This window comes from Lampetra planeri, unplaced genomic scaffold (assembly GCF_965212315.1).
Source record: "Lampetra planeri unplaced genomic scaffold, kcLamPlan1.2.h2 scaffold_279, whole genome shotgun sequence".
NCBI lineage: Eukaryota > Metazoa > Chordata > Hyperoartia > Petromyzontiformes > Petromyzontidae > Lampetra > Lampetra planeri.
The window spans coordinates 5,001-20,000 of NW_027615106.1; positions in this window are offsets into that span (position 1 = coordinate 5,001).

A 15,000-nucleotide genomic window follows, 5' to 3' on the forward strand; every position below is an offset into this window, starting at 1 on the left:
TCGACCCCACATGCCTGCAAACCTCTAGAGCGGCCTTACAATGCTCGCTACTCTATGGACCGGCAACGGCAATTGAAACCAACCCTAAAATTCTTGCACAGTTGGCAGCCTTCCTTGGCACAAGACCAAACAGCGCAGCGAACCCGTGCAGCACCAACCCAAGGGGACAGCCTTCCCCACACACTCTGGAGGAGAAGAGGCTCCCTCGGGCTGAGTCACACAGCTCAAGATACTCGCTCATTCACGGAAAACTTGGGAAACAAAACCTGCTGACACACACCACTTATGCATCGCATGAAGATTGCCATTGTCCATACACTTGTGCAGGTGCGATGGAAATATTTTCTCGTTTTGGTGTATGCTATATTTTTACAGACAGCTACCGACAAACGGTAGAAATTAGCGGGGATAGGCCTCAGACATTACCCAAAGCTCCGGGAACGTGAGCGACGCAAGACGAATGGGCATTTTAAAGCAGATCTATGGCAGTTACTGACAGTGCCTGGCGTGGGTTACTTGTCTCCGTTGTCGAGAGGGGAAGACGACCCATGTATATGTAAAGGGCGATTTTTTTAGCAACCGTTAAGGCTGTTTTTCCCCTTCACTTGTATCGAGAGGGAAGCAAAGAACATGTATGGCGTGTACGTTTTTTTACGAATTTTCATTAGCAATCTAACGACATGAATTGCGAAGACGTTTTTTGAACAATTGTATTCCTTTCCCAAAACATCGAGTGCTAGTGTATAAAACCGCTAGAGAAAATAAATTGGCAGGCGAAACTTAAAAAGGAGAGACCCATGAACAGCATGGCCAGGCGGCTCACCTCGACGTTTTTCCCCCGAGCAAAGTCCGCCGAGACCCCCTGTATCCCACGGGGATGTACTGGCGTGCACTTAAAGGTTGATGCCGCTCTGTTACTTGGGAAACGAACCACAAGCCAAATCCAGCTAATTTGTGAATGACTTAGCTCTCCTGCTTTCTCGAGAACGTGCTTTTTTTCGTCGGATGAAACTTCCACAGGCTTTTCCAGCAGATTTGCACCTGCACTCAAAAAAGTCAAAATTTTTACACATAGACCCCATCAAACGGGAGAAATTGGCCCGGATTGCTCTCATGTGCGTTACGGGGCATCGTTTCTCTCGCGCCGAATTCTCTCGAGCTGGGAAATCGCTCATTTTTGCGTCGCCAAATATCGTACGAACGCCGTGAAACTTCCACAGGCTTTTTCAGCAGATTTGCACGTGCACTCAAAAAAGTCAAAATTTGTACACATAGACCCCATCAAACGGGAGAAATTGGCCCGGATTGCTCTCATGTGCGTTACGGGGCATCGTTTCTCTCGCGCCGAATTCCATCGAGCTGGGAAATCGCTCATTTTTGCGTCGCCAAATATCGTACGAACGCCGTGAAACTTCCACAGGCTTTTTCAGCAGATTTGCACCTGCACTCAAAAAAGTCAAAATTTTTACACATAGACCCCATCAAACGGGAGAAATTGGCCCGGATTGCTCTCATGTGCGTTACGGGGCATCGTTTCTCTCGCGCCGAATTCTCTCGAGCTGGGAAATCGCTCATTTTTGCGTCGCCAAATATCGTACGAACGCCGTGAAACTTCCACAGGCTTTTTCAGCAGATTTGCACGTGCACTCAAAAAAGTCAAAATTTTTACACATAGACCCCATCAAACGGGAGAAATTGGCCCGGATTGCTCTCATGTGCGTTACGGGGCATCGTTTCTGTCGCGCCGAATTCCATCGAGCTGGGAAATCGCTCATTTTTGCGTCGCCAAATATCGTACGAACGCCGTGAAACTTCCACAGGCTTTTTCAGCAGATTTGCACGTGCACTCAAAAAAGTCAAAATTTGTACACATAGACCCCATCAAACGGGAGAAATTGGCCCGGATTGCTCTCATGTGCGTTACGGGGCATCGTTTCTCTCGCGCCGAATTCTCTCGAGCTGGGAAATCGCTCATTTTTGCGTCGCCAAATATCGTACGAACGCCGTGAAACTTCCACAGGCTTTTTCAGCAGATTTGCACGTGCACTCAAAAAAGTCAAAATTTTTACACATAGACCCCATCAAACGGGAGAAATTGGCCGGGATTGCTCTCATGTGCGTTACGGGGCATCGTTTCTCTCGCGCCGAATTCCATCGAGCTGGGAAATCGCTCATTTTTGCGTCGCCAAATATCGTACGAACGCCGTGAAACTTCCACAGGCTTTTCCAGCAGATTTGCACGTGCACTCAAAAAAGTCAAAATTTTTACACATAGACCCCATCAAACGGGAGAAATTGGCCCGGATTGCTCTCATGTGCGTTACGGGGCATCGTTTCTCTCGCGCCGAATTCTCTCGAGCTGGGAAATCGCTCATTTTTGCGTCGCCAAATATCGTACGAACGCCGTGAAACTTCCACAGGCTTTTTCAGCAGATTTGCACCTGCACTCAAAAAAGTCAAAATTTTTACACATAGACCCCATCAAACGGGAGAAATTGGCCCGGATTGCTCTCATGTGCGTTACGGGGCATCGTTTCTCTCGCTCCGAATTCCATCGAGCTTGGAAATCGCTCATTTTTGCGTCGCCAAATATCGTACGAACGCCGTGAAACTTCCACAGGCTTTTCCAGCAGATTTGCACCTGCACTCAAAAAAGTCAAAATTTTTACACATAGACCCCATCAAACGGGAGAAATTGGCCCGGATTGCTCTCATGTGCGTTACGGGGCATCGTTTCTCTCGCGCCGAATTCTCTCGAGCTGGGAAATCGCTCATTTTTGCGTCGCCAAATATCGTACGAACGCCGTGAAACTTCCACAGGCTTTTTCAGCAGATTTGCACCTGCACTCAAAAAAGTCAAAATTTGTACACATAGACCCCATCAAACGGGAGAAATTGGCCGGGATTGCTCTCATGTGCGTTACGGGGCATCGTTTCTCTCGCTCCGAATTCCATCGAGCTGGGAAATCGCTCATTTTTGCGTCGCCAAATATCGTACGAACGCCGTGAAACTTCCACAGGCTTTTTCAGCAGATTTGCACGTGCACTCAAAAAAGTCAAAATTTGTACACATAGACCCCATCAAACGGGAGAAATTGGCCGGGATTGCTCTCATGTGCGTTACGGGGCATCGTTTCTCTCGCGCCGAATTCCATCGAGCTGGGAAATCGCTCATTTTTGCGTCGCCAAATATCGTACGAACGCCGTGAAACTTCCACAGGCTTTTCCAGCAGATTTGCACGTGCACTCAAAAAAGTCAAAATTTTTACACATAGACCCCATCAAACGGGAGAAATTGGCCCGGATTGCTCTCATGTGCGTTACGGGGCATCGTTTCTCTCGCGCCGAATTCTCTCGAGCTGGGAAATCGCTCATTTTTGCGTCGCCAAATATCGTACGAACGCCGTGAAACTTCCACAGGCTTTTTCAGCAGATTTGCACCTGCACTCAAAAAAGTCAAAATTTTTACACATAGACCCCATCAAACGGGAGAAATTGGCCCGGATTGCTCTCATGTGCGTTACGGGGCATCGTTTCTCTCGCTCCGAATTCCATCGAGCTTGGAAATCGCTCATTTTTGCGTCGCCAAATATCGTACGAACGCCGTGAAACTTCCACAGGCTTTTCCAGCAGATTTGCACCTGCACTCAAAAAAGTCAAAATTTTTACACATAGACCCCATCAAACGGGAGAAATTGGCCCGGATTGCTCTCATGTGCGTTACGGGGCATCGTTTCTGTCGCGCCGAATTCCATCGAGCTGGGAAATCGCTCATTTTTGCGTCGCCAAATATCGTACGAACGCCGTGAAACTTCCACAGGCTTTTCCAGCAGATTTGCACGTGCACTCAAAAAAGTCAAAATTTTTACACATAGACCCCATCAAACGGGAGAAATTGGCCCGGATTGCTCTCATGTGCGTTACGGGGCATCGTTTCTCTCGCGCCGAATTCTCTCGAGCTGGGAAATCGCTCATTTTTGCGTCGCCAAATATCGTACGAACGCCGTGAAACTTCCACAGGCTTTTTCAGCAGATTTGCACCTGCACTCAAAAAAGTCAAAATTTTTACACATAGACCCCATCAAACGGGAGAAATTGGCCCGGATTGCTCTCATGTGCGTTACGGGGCATCGTTTCTCTCGCTCCGAATTCCATCGAGCTTGGAAATCGCTCATTTTTGCGTCGCCAAATATCGTACGAACGCCGTGAAACTTCCACAGGCTTTTCCAGCAGATTTGCACCTGCACTCAAAAAAGTCAAAATTTTTACACATAGACCCCATCAAACGGGAGAAATTGGCCGGGATTGCTCTCATGTGCGTTACGGGGCATCGTTTCTCTCGCTCCGAATTCCATCGAGCTGGGAAATCGCTCATTTTTGCGTCGCCAAATATCGTACGAACGCCGTGAAACTTCCACAGGCTTTTTCAGCAGATTTGCACGTGCACTCAAAAAAGTCAAAATTTGTACACATAGACCCCATCAAACGGGAGAAATTGGCCGGGATTGCTCTCATGTGCGTTACGGGGCATCGTTTCTCTCGCGCCGAATTCCATCGAGCTGGGAAATCGCTCATTTTTGCGTCGCCAAATATCGTACGAACGCCGTGAAACTTCCACAGGCTTTTTCAGCAGATTTGCACGTGCACTCAAAAAAGTCAAAATTTTTACACATAGACCCCATCAAACGGGAGAAATTGGCCGGGATTGCTCTCATGTGCGTTACGGGGCATCGTTTCTCTCGCTCCGAATTCCATCGAGCTGGGAAATCGCTCATTTTTGCGTCGCCAAATATCGTACGAACGCCGTGAAACTTCCACAGGCTTTTTCAGCAGATTTGCACGTGCACTCAAAAAAGTCAAAATTTTTACACATAGACCCCATCAAACGGGAGAAATTGGCCGGGATTGCTCTCATGTGCGTTACGGGGCATCGTTTCTCTCGCGCCGAATTCCATCGAGCTGGGAAATCGCTCATTTTTGCGTCGCCAAATATCGTACGAACGCCGTGAAACTTCCACAGGCTTTTCCAGCAGATTGGCACGTGCACTCAAAAAAGTCAAAATTTGTACACATAGACCCCATCAAACGGGAGAAATTGGCCGGGATTGCTCTCATGTGCGTTACGGGGCATCGTTTCTCTCGCTCCGAATTCCATCGAGCTGGGAAATCGCTCATTTTTGCGTCGCCAAATATCGTACGAACGCCGTGAAACTTCCACAGGCTTTTCCAGCAGATTTGCACCTGCACTCAAAAAAGTCAAAATTTTTACACATAGACCCCATCAAACGGGAGAAATTGGCCCGGATTGCTCTCATGTGCGTTACGGGGCATCGTTTCTCTCGCGCCGAATTCTCTCGAGCTGGGAAATCGCTCATTTTTGCGTCGCCAAATATCGTACGAACGCCGTGAAACTTCCACAGGCTTTTTCAGCAGATTTGCACCTGCACTCAAAAAAGTCAAAATTTTTACACATAGACCCCATCAAACGGGAGAAATTGGCCCGGATTGCTCTCATGTGCGTTACGGGGCATCGTTTCTCTCGCGCCGAATTCCATCGAGCTGGGAAATCGCTCATTTTTGCGTCGCCAAATATCGTACGAACGCCGTGAAACTTCCACAGGCTTTTTCAGCAGATTTGCACGTGCACTCAAAAAAGTCAAAATTTTTACACATAGACCCCATCAAACGGGAGAAATTGGCCCGGATTGCTCTCATGTGCGTTACGGGGCATCGTTTCTCTCGCGCCGAATTCTCTCGAGCTGGGAAATCGCTCATTTTTGCGTCGCCAAATATCGTACGAACGCCGTGAAACTTCCACAGGCTTTTTCAGCAGATTTGCACGTGCACTCAAAAAAGTCAAAATTTGTACACATAGACCCCATCAAACGGGAGAAATTGGCCGGGATTGCTCTCATGTGCGTTACGGGGCATCGTTTCTCTCGCTCCGAATTCCATCGAGCTGGGAAATCGCTCATTTTTGCGTCGCCAAATATCGTACGAACGCCGTGAAACTTCCACAGGCTTTTTCAGCAGATTTGCACGTGCACTCAAAAAAGTCAAAATTTTTACACATAGACCCCATCAAACGGGAGAAATTGGCCGGGATTGCTCTCATGTGCGTTACGGGGCATCGTTTCTCTCGCGCCGAATTCCATCGAGCTGGGAAATTGCTCATTTTTGCGTCGCCAAATATCGTACGAACGCCGTGAAACTTCCACAGGCTTTTCCAGCAGATTTGCACGTGCACTCAAAAAAGTCAAAATTTTTACACATAGACCCCATCAAACGGGAGAAATTGGCCCGGATTGCTCTCATGTGCGTTACGGGGCATCGTTTCTCTCGCGCCGAATTCTCTCGAGCTGGGAAATCGCTCATTTTTGCGTCGCCAAATATCGTACGAACGCCGTGAAACTTCCACAGGCTTTTTCAGCAGATTTGCACCTGCACTCCAAAAAGTCAAAATTTTTACACATAGACCCCATCAAACGGGAGAAATTGGCCCGGATTGCTCTCATGTGCGTTACGGGGCATCGTTTCTCTCGCTCCGAATTCCATCGAGCTTGGAAATCGCTCATTTTTGCGTCGCCAAATATCGTACGAACGCCGTGAAACTTCCACAGGCTTTTCCAGCAGATTTGCACCTGCACTCAAAAAAGTCAAAATTTTTACACATAGACCCCATCAAACGGGAGAAATTGGCCCGGATTGCTCTCATGTGCGTTACGGGGCATCGTTTCTGTCGCGCCGAATTCCATCGAGCTGGGAAATCGCTCATTTTTGCGTCGCCAAATATCGTACGAACGCCGTGAAACTTCCACAGGCTTTTCCAGCAGATTGGCACGTGCACTCAAAAAAGTCAAAATTTGTACACATAGACCCCATCAAACGGGAGAAATTGGCCGGGATTGCTCTCATGTGCGTTACGGGGCATCGTTTCTCTCGCTCCGAATTCCATCGAGCTGGGAAATCGCTCATTTTTGCGTCGCCAAATATCGTACGAACGCCGTGAAACTTCCACAGGCTTTTTCAGCAGATTTGCACGTGCACTCAAAAAAGTCAAAATTTGTACACATAGACCCCATCAAACGGGAGAAATTGGCCCGGATTGCTCTCATGTGCGTTACGGGGCATCGTTTCTCTCGCGCCGAATTCCATCGAGCTGGGAAATCGCTCATTTTTGCGTCGCCAAATATCGTACGAACGCCGTGAAACTTCCACAGGCTTTTCCAGCAGATTTGCACCTGCACTCAAAAAAGTCAAAATTTTTACACATAGACCCCATCAAACGGGAGAAATTGGCCCGGATTGCTCTCATGTGCGTTACGGGGCATCGTTTCTCTCGCGCCGAATTCTCTCGAGCTGGGAAATCGCTCATTTTTGCGTCGCCAAATATCGTACGAACGCCGTGAAACTTCCACAGGCTTTTTCAGCAGATTTGCACCTGCACTCAAAAAAGTCAAAATTTTTACACATAGACCCCATCAAACGGGAGAAATTGGCCCGGATTGCTCTCATGTGCGTTACGGGGCATCGTTTCTCTCGCGCCGAATTCCATCGAGCTGGGAAATCGCTCATTTTTGCGTCGCCAAATATCGTACGAACGCCGTGAAACTTCCACAGGCTTTTTCAGCAGATTTGCACGTGCACTCAAAAAAGTCAAAATTTTTACACATAGACCCCATCAAACGGGAGAAATTGGCCCGGATTGCTCTCATGTGCGTTACGGGGCATCGTTTCTCTCGCGCCGAATTCTCTCGAGCTGGGAAATCGCTCATTTTTGCGTCGCCAAATATCGTACGAACGCCGTGAAACTTCCACAGGCTTTTTCAGCAGATTTGCACGTGCACTCAAAAAAGTCAAAATTTGTACACATAGACCCCATCAAACGGGAGAAATTGGCCGGGATTGCTCTCATGTGCGTTACGGGGCATCGTTTCTCTCGCTCCGAATTCCATCGAGCTGGGAAATCGCTCATTTTTGCGTCGCCAAATATCGTACGAACGCCGTGAAACTTCCACAGGCTTTTTCAGCAGATTTGCACGTGCACTCAAAAAAGTCAAAATTTTTACACATAGACCCCATCAAACGGGAGAAATTGGCCGGGATTGCTCTCATGTGCGTTACGGGGCATCGTTTCTCTCGCGCCGAATTCCATCGAGCTGGGAAATCGCTCATTTTTGCGTCGCCAAATATCGTACGAACGCCGTGAAACTTCCACAGGCTTTTCCAGCAGATTTGCACCTGCACTCAAAAAAGTCAAAATTTTTACACATAGACCCCATCAAACGGGAGAAATTGGCCCGGATTGCTCTCATGTGCGTTACGGGGCATCGTTTCTCTCGCTCCGAATTCCATCGAGCTTGGAAATCGCTCATTTTTGCGTCGCCAAATATCGTACGAACGCCGTGAAACTTCCACAGGCTTTTCCAGCAGATTTGCACCTGCACTCAAAAAAGTCAAAATTTTTACACATAGACCCCATCAAACGGGAGAAATTGGCCCGGATTGCTCTCATGTGCGTTACGGGGCATCGTTTCTCTCGCGCCGAATTCTCTCGAGCTGGGAAATCGCTCATTTTTGCGTCGCCAAATATCGTACGAACGCCGTGAAACTTCCACAGGCTTTTTCAGCAGATTTGCACCTGCACTCAAAAAAGTCAAAATTTGTACACATAGACCCCATCAAACGGGAGAAATTGGCCCGGATTGCTCTCATGTGCGTTACGGGGCATCGTTTCTCTCGCTCCGAATTCCATCGAGCTTGGAAATCGCTCATTTTTGCGTCGCCAAATATCGTACGAACGCCGTGAAACTTCCACAGGCTTTTCCAGCAGATTTGCACCTGCACTCAAAAAAGTCAAAATTTTTACACATAGACCCCATCAAACGGGAGAAATTGGCCCGGATTGCTCTCATGTGCGTTACGGGGCATCGTTTCTGTCGCGCCGAATTCCATCGAGCTGGGAAATCGCTCATTTTTGCGTCGCCAAATATCGTACGAACGCCGTGAAACTTCCACAGGCTTTTCCAGCAGATTGGCACGTGCACTCAAAAAAGTCAAAATTTGTACACATAGACCCCATCAAACGGGAGAAATTGGCCGGGATTGCTCTCATGTGCGTTACGGGGCATCGTTTCTCTCGCTCCGAATTCCATCGAGCTGGGAAATCGCTCATTTTTGCGTCGCCAAATATCGTACGAACGCCGTGAAACTTCCACAGGCTTTTTCAGCAGATTTGCACCTGCACTCAAAAAAGTCAAAATTTTTACACATAGACCCCATCAAACGGGAGAAATTGGCCCGGATTGCTCTCATGTGCGTTACGGGGCATCGTTTCTCTCGCGCCGAATTCCATCGAGCTGGGAAATCGCTCATTTTTGCGTCGCCAAATATCGTACGAACGCCGTGAAACTTCCACAGGCTTTTTCAGCAGATTTGCACGTGCACTCAAAAAAGTCAAAATTTGTACACATAGACCCCATCAAACGGGAGAAATTGGCCCGGATTGCTCTCATGTGCGTTACGGGGCATCGTTTCTCTCGCGCCGAATTCTCTCGAGCTGGGAAATCGCTCATTTTTGCGTCGCCAAATATCGTACGAACGCCGTGAAACTTCCACAGGCTTTTTCAGCAGATTTGCACGTGCACTCAAAAAAGTCAAAATTTGTACACATAGACCCCATCAAACGGGAGAAATTGGCCGGGATTGCTCTCATGTGCGTTACGGGGCATCGTTTCTCTCGCTCCGAATTCCATCGAGCTGGGAAATCGCTCATTTTTGCGTCGCCAAATATCGTACGAACGCCGTGAAACTTCCACAGGCTTTTTCAGCAGATTTGCACGTGCACTCAAAAAAGTCAAAATTTTTACACATAGACCCCATCAAACGGGAGAAATTGGCCGGGATTGCTCTCATGTGCGTTACGGGGCATCGTTTCTCTCGCGCCGAATTCCATCGAGCTGGGAAATCGCTCATTTTTGCGTCGCCAAATATCGTACGAACGCCGTGAAACTTCCACAGGCTTTTCCAGCAGATTTGCACCTGCACTCAAAAAAGTCAAAATTTTTACACATAGACCCCATCAAACGGGAGAAATTGGCCCGGATTGCTCTCATGTGCGTTACGGGGCATCGTTTCTCTCGCTCCGAATTCCATCGAGCTTGGAAATCGCTCATTTTTGCGTCGCCAAATATCGTACGAACGCCGTGAAACTTCCACAGGCTTTTCCAGCAGATTTGCACCTGCACTCAAAAAAGTCAAAATTTTTACACATAGACCCCATCAAACGGGAGAAATTGGCCCGGATTGCTCTCATGTGCGTTACGGGGCATCGTTTCTCTCGCGCCGAATTCTCTCGAGCTGGGAAATCGCTCATTTTTGCGTCGCCAAATATCGTACGAACGCCGTGAAACTTCCACAGGCTTTTTCAGCAGATTTGCACCTGCACTCAAAAAAGTCAAAATTTGTACACATAGACCCCATCAAACGGGAGAAATTGGCCGGGATTGCTCTCATGTGCGTTACGGGGCATCGTTTCTCTCGCTCCGAATTCCATCGAGCTGGGAAATCGCTCATTTTTGCGTCGCCAAATATCGTACGAACGCCGTGAAACTTCCACAGGCTTTTTCAGCAGATTTGCACGTGCACTCAAAAAAGTCAAAATTTGTACACATAGACCCCATCAAACGGGAGAAATTGGCCGGGATTGCTCTCATGTGCGTTACGGGGCATCGTTTCTCTCGCGCCGAATTCCATCGAGCTGGGAAATCGCTCATTTTTGCGTCGCCAAATATCGTACGAACGCCGTGAAACTTCCACAGGCTTTTCCAGCAGATTTGCACGTGCACTCAAAAAAGTCAAAATTTTTACACATAGACCCCATCAAACGGGAGAAATTGGCCCGGATTGCTCTCATGTGCGTTACGGGGCATCGTTTCTCTCGCGCCGAATTCTCTCGAGCTGGGAAATCGCTCATTTTTGCGTCGCCAAATATCGTACGAACGCCGTGAAACTTCCACAGGCTTTTCCAGCAGATTTGCACGTGCACTCAAAAAAGTCAAAATTTTTACACATAGACCCCATCAAACGGGAGAAATTGGCCGGGATTGCTCTCATGTGCGTTACGGGGCATCGTTTCTCTCGCTCCGAATTCCATCGAGCTGGGAAATCGCTCATTTTTGCGTCGCCAAATATCGTACGAACGCCGTGAAACTTCCACAGGCTTTTTCAGCAGATTTGCACGTGCACTCAAAAAAGTCAAAATTTTTACACATAGACCCCATCAAACGGGAGAAATTGGCCGGGATTGCTCTCATGTGCGTTACGGGGCATCGTTTCTCTCGCGCCGAATTCCATCGAGCTGGGAAATCGCTCATTTTTGCGTCGCCAAATATCGTACGAACGCCGTGAAACTTCCACAGGCTTTTCCAGCAGATTGGCACGTGCACTCAAAAAAGTCAAAATTTGTACACATAGACCCCATCAAACGGGAGAAATTGGCCGGGATTGCTCTCATGTGCGTTACGGGGCATCGTTTCTCTCGCTCCGAATTCCATCGAGCTGGGAAATCGCTCATTTTTGCGTCGCCAAATATCGTACGAACGCCGTGAAACTTCCACAGGCTTTTCCAGCAGATTTGCACCTGCACTCAAAAAAGTCAAAATTTTTACACATAGACCCCATCAAACGGGAGAAATTGGCCCGGATTGCTCTCATGTGCGTTACGGGGCATCGTTTCTCTCGCGCCGAATTCTCTCGAGCTGGGAAATCGCTCATTTTTGCGTCGCCAAATATCGTACGAACGCCGTGAAACTTCCACAGGCTTTTTCAGCAGATTTGCACCTGCACTCAAAAAAGTCAAAATTTTTACACATAGACCCCATCAAACGGGAGAAATTGGCCCGGATTGCTCTCATGTGCGTTACGGGGCATCGTTTCTCTCGCGCCGAATTCCATCGAGCTGGGAAATCGCTCATTTTTGCGTCGCCAAATATCGTACGAACGCCGTGAAACTTCCACAGGCTTTTTCAGCAGATTTGCACGTGCACTCAAAAAAGTCAAAATTTGTACACATAGACCCCATCAAACGGGAGAAATTGGCCCGGATTGCTCTCATGTGCGTTACGGGGCATCGTTTCTCTCGCGCCGAATTCTCTCGAGCTGGGAAATCGCTCATTTTTGCGTCGCCAAATATCGTACGAACGCCGTGAAACTTCCACAGGCTTTTTCAGCAGATTTGCACCTGCACTCAAAAAAGTCAAAATTTTTACACATAGACCCCATCAAACGGGAGAAATTGGCCCGGATTGCTCTCATGTGCGTTACGGGGCATCGTTTCTGTCGCGCCGAATTCCATCGAGCTGGGAAATCGCTCATTTTTGCGTCGCCAAATATCGTACGAACGCCGTGAAACTTCCACAGGCTTTTCCAGCAGATTTGCACGTGCACTCAAAAAAGTCAAAATTTTTACACATAGACCCCATCAAACGGGAGAAATTGGCCCGGATTGCTCTCATGTGCGTTACGGGGCATCGTTTCTCTCGCGCCGAATTCTCTCGAGCTGGGAAATCGCTCATTTTTGCGTCGCCAAATATCGTACGAACGCCGTGAAACTTCCACAGGCTTTTTCAGCAGATTTGCACGTGCACTCAAAAAAGTCAAAATTTTTACACATAGACCCCATCAAACGGGAGAAATTGGCCGGGATTGCTCTCATGTGCGTTACGGGGCATCGTTTCTCTCGCTCCGAATTCCATCGAGCTGGGAAATCGCTCATTTTTGCGTCGCCAAATATCGTACGAACGCCGTGAAACGTCCACAGGCTTTTTCAGCAGATTTGCACGTGCACTCAAAAAAGTCAAAATTTTTACACATAGACCCCATCAAACGGGAGAAATTGGCCGGGATTGCTCTCATGTGCGTTACGGGGCATCGTTTCTCTCGCGCCGAATTCCATCGAGCTGGGAAATCGCTCATTTTTGCGTCGCCAAATATCGTACGAACGCCGTGAAACTTCCACAGGCTTTTTCAGCAGATTGGCACGTGCACTCAAAAAAGTCAAAATTTGTACACATAGACCCCATCAAACGGGAGAAATTGGCCGGGATTGCTCTCATGTGCGTTACGGGGCATCGTTTCTCTCGCTCCGAATTCCATCGAGCTGGGAAATCGCTCATTTTTGCGTCGCCAAATATCGTACGAACGCCGTGAAACTTCCACAGGCTTTTCCAGCAGATTTGCACCTGCACTCAAAAAAGTCAAAATTTTTACACATAGACCCCATCAAACGGGAGAAATTGGCCCGGATTGCTCTCATGTGCGTTACGGGGCATCGTTTCTCTCGCGCCGAATTCTCTCGAGCTGGGAAATCGCTCATTTTTGCGTCGCCAAATATCGTACGAACGCCGTGAAACTTCCACAGGCTTTTTCAGCAGATTTGCACGTGCACTCAAAAAAGTCAAAATTTTTACACATAGACCCCATCAAACGGGAGAAATTGGCCCGGATTGCTCTCATGTGCGTTACGGGGCATCGTTTCTGTCGCGCCGAATTCCATCGAGCTGGGAAATCGCTCATTTTTGCGTCGCCAAATATCGTACGAACGCCGTGAAACTTCCACAGGCTTTTTCAGCAGATTTGCACGTGCACTCAAAAAAGTCAAAATTTGTACACATAGACCCCATCAAACGGGAGAAATTGGCCCGGATTGCTCTCATGTGCGTTACGGGGCATCGTTTCTCTCGCGCCGAATTCTCTCGAGCTGGGAAATCGCTCATTTTTGCGTCGCCAAATATCGTACGAACGCCGTGAAACTTCCACAGGCTTTTTCAGCAGATTTGCACGTGCACTCAAAAAAGTCAAAATTTTTACACATAGACCCCATCAAACGGGAGAAATTGGCCCGGATTGCTCTCATGTGCGTTACGGGGCATCGTTTCTGTCGCGCCGAATTCCATCGAGCTGGGAAATCGCTCATTTTTGCGTCGCCAAATATCGTACGAACGCCGTGAAACTTCCACAGGCTTTTCCAGCAGATTTGCACGTGCACTCAAAAAAGTCAAAATTTTTACACATAGACCCCATCAAACGGGAGAAATTGGCCGGGATTGCTCTCATGTGCGTTACGGGGCATCGTTTCTCTCGCGCCGAATTCCATCGAGCTGGGAAATCGCTCATTTTTGCGTCGCCAAATATCGTACGAACGCCGTGAAACTTCCACAGGCTTTTCCAGCAGATTTGCACGTGCACTCAAAAAAGTCAAAATTTTTACACATAGACCCCATCAAACGGGAGAAATTGGCCCGGATTGCTCTCATGTGCGTTACGGGGCATCGTTTCTCTCGCGCCGAATTCTCTCGAGCTGGGAAATCGCTCATTTTTGCGTCGCCAAATATCGTACGAACGCCGTGAAACTTCCACAGGCTTTTTCAGCAGATTTGCACCTGCACTCCAAAAAGTCAAAATTTTTACACATAGACCCCATCAAACGGGAGAAATTGGCCCGGATTGCTCTCATGTGCGTTACGGGGCATCGTTTCTCTCGCTCCGAATTCCATCGAGCTTGGAAATCGCTCATTTTTGCGTCGCCAAATATCGTACGAACGCCGTGAAACTTCCACAGGCTTTTCCAGCAGATTTGCACCTGCACTCAAAAAAGTCAAAATTTTTACACATAGACCCCATCAAACGGGAGAAATTGGCCCGGATTGCTCTCATGTGCGTTACGGGGCATCGTTTCTGTCGCGCCGAATTCCATCGAGCTGGGAAATCGCTCATTTTTGCGTCGCCAAATATCGTACGAACGCCGTGAAACTTCCACAGGCTTTTCCAGCAGATTGGCACGTGCACTCAAAAAAGTCAAAATTTGTACACATAGACCCCATCAAACGGGAGAAATTGGCCGGGATTGCTCTCATGTGCGTTACGGGGCATCGTTTCTCTCGCTCCGAATTCCATCGAGCTGGGAAATCGCTCATTTTTGCGTCGCCAAATATCGTACGA